Source organism: Acanthisitta chloris, unplaced genomic scaffold (assembly GCF_000695815.1).
Source record: "Acanthisitta chloris isolate BGI_N310 unplaced genomic scaffold, ASM69581v1 scaffold4622, whole genome shotgun sequence".
NCBI classification, from domain to species: Eukaryota; Metazoa; Chordata; class Aves; order Passeriformes; family Acanthisittidae; genus Acanthisitta; species Acanthisitta chloris.
Window position 1 is genome coordinate 53,428 of NW_008658669.1, and position 4,857 is coordinate 58,284.

A 4,857-nucleotide genomic window follows, 5' to 3' on the forward strand; every position below is an offset into this window, starting at 1 on the left:
AGGTGATCAGGGTAACAGCTAACATGAGTAGGACCAGGTCTGTGCTGTGGTGTGCTGTGTTGCATGTTCAGCATGCCATTTGGGACTTGCTGTGCTGCACATATCCCTTGGACAGAGGAGCCAACTCATTGCAAAAGTGGAGACTGCAGGCAACTTCCACTTGGCAACTGCAATTTTGTCATCTCTGTTGCTTTGCCTTTATCTAAAAGTGAAGCAAGAAGTTCTTATGTAAGTGGCCTTAAGAACAGAGTTGCTTTCCTATAAGAATAATTATACAATAGCTCAAAGGACCAGAAAGGGGAAACTTCTGCCTCAGAAGACATCTGCAAATTGTGCTGTGGCAAAATCCACCTGGGATCCTTCTGACACTGCATGAGTACAGGGTGCCCAGCATCTTATGGGGCAAAAAATTTACTTGCTATCCATATTCCTCTTTTTAGTCTGTCTTATAAAAACAACTATTTTATTAAGCTATTTGTTGTTGGGTCTTTCTTACTGAGATCCAGAGAGTACTCAGCATTGTCTCTTTCACCCTACCTCCTTCCCTGGTACAGAACAGAAGCCTGCTTAAAAGGTGCAGACTTCCGACTGATCAGGCATGAAACTGATCTATAACTTTACTCTTTTCCAATGTTTGCTCCACAAATGTAGCCCAAAAAAAAAAGTCCATGCAGAGATTCACTTCTGCTTAGGTTCCCATTATTCAAAACTATCAAACCTAGAGAATGAATTACAGTTTTACATGAAACATTTTCAGAAATATAGGTGATCAGTATGAAAAAGTCATACTCACTCACCTACAAATAGAAAAGGAAGAATCTCTACAGATCTTTAAATGTGCACTACTGACATCTGGGACAATACTGCTTTTGTACTGCAGTATCTCAGGCTCCAGGTTTACAGTTATTCTAATATTAGACAGCTTCATCATCCCTGTTGAAATAAACAATGAAATGTCTACTTTTTGTTGTTGTTACCTTCAAAATCAAAAATTGTGTAATTTTGATATCTTCCAACTGTGTTCATATCAAGTATATGCATCAGAGCTTATCCAGACTTCTTCAAGCACCCTGTGCAAGAGACTGAAGGAAAAGCAGTACTGCTAAGTTTATCTCCACTTGGCTGCATGCCTGGTTGACTAGGAAGGAACCAGAAGCTTCAGGTTCCCCTCACAGCTCATCAAAAGTGTGATTGCACAGACCTCTCTGTTTCCAGTCCTGACATTTGGCTGCTTCAAGAGGGGACACCACTGCCCAAGAGACTGAGGCAGCAAATGCATGAACTGCCCCTTAATAAGAGTTAAACTCCCTTTTTTATAGTGTGTTTTGGGATTTGAGATTTGTTCTCTGAATAGCAATGAAACTAAATGTTTAATCTTTAAAAGACTACTTTAAAAAAATTAGCTCTCTACTTGCTTTTCCAAGTCTTATTATAGGAGGTGTTTTTTAGAGGATCGAAAATAGCTTTGGCTAAACCCTAAATTTCACTTATGGTATGATTCTCAGTGTTCTGCTGTTTTCCCCTTCTCAATGCATCATTTTCCTCTGGACTTATTATTATTCTTTCCTAGCCTTTTTTTTTCTGATTCCTGCCTAATAGCCTGGCTTAGACTGCCAAGTCAATTCTATTTCTTCTATTACTGATGGGAATGTATGACTAGAAGAGCAAACACAAAGCAATGACTTACATAGATTGACACTGGGAGAAGTTTTTCAGGACTCAGACTGGCTGTTAAGACCTTATGCTATGTCAGTAAAAATATCCATCAGCAAGGTTCAAATAAAAGAAAACCATTTCCATTTTCATTCTCTGGTACTGTTCTTCCTATCATTTTATCATCCTTCTTTCTTTTAGAGGAAAGTTCAATAATAGAGCAAGATTGTCTAACCTGGCTCTGAATTCATCCCAAGAAAAAGAGGGTCAATATGAAATGAAAACTACGAGACAAAAGAAGAACTTTTTCCTGCTAAATGGAAAGTGAACAATGGATACAGTTAATCTTCCAACCTCAAAAAAAAATTTGCTTTTTTAAAAATGGCAAATACTTAACCTATTTTATTTCCTTTATTTCCCCCATATTTAAAGAAAAATTAAAGAATGTGCACTGGCAGCTATTACACTGAAAGTTTCCAGCTGTGTCTTGATATGATATCCCAAACTAAATTTCAGATTTAAATACTGTAGCAGTAGTAAAGATGTTATTAATCTCTTATCTCAAGAATCTTTTATATGAACGCAACAGGAATAAGAGAGTTCCTCGAATCCTCTGAGTAGGCATGCAAAAAAAGATCACAGCTGAGTAATTTCAGTGGTATTTAACACTATAAATAACCTCTTGTAGTATCTGTGGACATGGAAGGAAAAGGAAGTCTTTCACATGAGCTCACAGAATAGAAATTAGACAAGAGCTACAAAAATGTATTATTTCCTGTTATGTGTTACTAAAATTTGATATTGATTTTAAATGGTGCTTCAGTAGGAATAAATATAATACATGAACTATCAATGCTAAAAAAACTAACATCAGACAGGCCTTTACAAGGAACAGTTTCATGTAAATTAATGGCATAATTAGCTAAATGGTCAAATTCTGAGATCTCAAGCCCAGAAAATCTTATGAGTATTTTCTACATCACTACGAAATTAGATTTACCTTTTCTCAAGCTTTTACAATTTCATACTATTTCAGTACATAATTAACTGGAGAAAAAACATTAATGAGAGTCATGTTTGTGACTAATATCAGTATGGATGTGTAAAATTTCACTTATAATCTATGAGCCTTGGGAATAGTAAAGTACTGAAAGTGAATGTTTTACAATACAGTATGGAGAGTTACACATCTGTGCCGACTCAGAAGCTTTAAAAACACTGATTTTTTTTTTCCTAATAAATGTCACATTGATATTTCATGGTTCCTATGGAGTATATGGTTTATGGAGAGCAGCTTAAGTGAATTTGCATTGCCATGGTACCCATTGCAGAACCAACACAGTGCAACATAGGGTTTAATCTCCTTTGCTGGAACTGCACAGGGGAAGACTTTTAGGCAGCTTTAATGGTAGCTTAGTTCTAAAGCTACACAAATCAGTGGGATTTTATGACACTTCTAGAACCATGAAAACTCCTTGAACCATGTCTTCAGGTGCAGAGATCTGGGAGACTGAATCAGTGAAGACTAAGGCTAAGAAAGCTTTATCTGTGTCTGCTGTCACCAAAATACCTACCCCATTCAGCAAACAACTCATACTTCACTTGTTCAGCCCTTATGGTTTATCACCATCATATGACAGTAAGATTTGAATTCATCTGGCTAAATGAGGATATACACGTTTAATGTGGTCAACAGAGAAGACAGAAAAATTGACACTTTATGATGCAATCCAACACACATCAGAAGACCTTAAAAGTGCCTAGTGTTTTCTGTTCCCTTTAAAACTCCATCTCCCCCCATTTCTTAAAGTGACTAGTGACATTGAATCGTGCAATTAACACTTCTAAGAAAAGGATGGTCAAGAAGGAAAAGAAGTAGTATAAAGCAGACAGATGTCTGAAAATAAGCTGAGAGTAAGGAGAAAATGAGAGCTCCCACAAGCAAATATCACAGCAAACAAGTTTACGAACTGTTGCAAAACCCTACTTATGCCCTGCAACAGAACTGGAATCTGAAGTGTATCTTTTCATTCCACATGCTCACTCTGTTTTGTATCTCACAGGGCTCCATTCCCAGAAAGATCCATCTGTTATAAAACCCCCTTTTTTGCTGAGTATTTCTAATGCTAAGTCTACTGAATACTTCTAGTTCCCCTTTTGGCTTGTGCTGCTTATCTCTTCATGCTGTTGCCTGTGGTAGTTCTCATTCTCCTGACTGATGCAATTTCTTCAATTCAACGCTTTACAGCAAAGGACAACTAATAAAGTATATTTTTTATTTGTACCACCATTTCTAGGGGAGTAATTGGTGTACTTTATAGGAGATAATATCTCCCTGGTCTGATTCTACTTAGTCTATCCCTAATGTGATTTTCTTTATAGCTAAAAGATGAAGTGCAGTGGTTCAGAAAGGCCTTTTATTTAAAGTGATGTAAAGAGCAAAAGGCCCCAGATCACCGCTGTTTTACTGCAAGTTAAAGGAACCTCAGTCTTCAGAACTACTTGACAGTAATTAAGCTGTGAGATATGCTGGCTTCAGTTTGGCCTAGGAAACTGTAGATTCACCATGAAGAAAAGATTTCTTCATAAATGAGGTCAGGAAGAACTCACAGACCAAACACTGATTCTTCAACTTTGTTACTAATATTATGCATAGAAGCTGCCTGCTAATCCAGTTGGAATCAAAGGCAGGAAGATGCAATACACAATAAATACAAAATGATTTGCAGAATCAGTCATCTTCTCCTACTTTTGCTTTTATGAGAAGAGTCATATGTAACAAATGTAATTGCACACATTCAATCCAATGATGGCAACAAAACCTAGAACAGAAGAGACACATAAATAAACATGTAAAACCTTATAATAGATCATTTTTAGGTCCTTTCCCCAGAAAATATTAATATTAAGCCATATGACTTTTCTAGTAATCCAAGTAATTCCATTTCTGTTTTTCACAAGTTGTTTATTTATGTTGTAAGATATTAAATAATTCCAAGTTAATTTGATACTTCATTTAACTCGTAAGTCTACTTCATATAAATGAGGATCATACATCATTCACTCATAGAAGTTAACACCTACACTGAGAAGTGAAATGAAAACAATAATCTTATGATTCAATATTCTGGCCATTTTGCATCAACTTTCTTATGCTCTAAAGTGAGCTGAGAACATTTTATGTCTAGAAGGTTTGTTAATCCA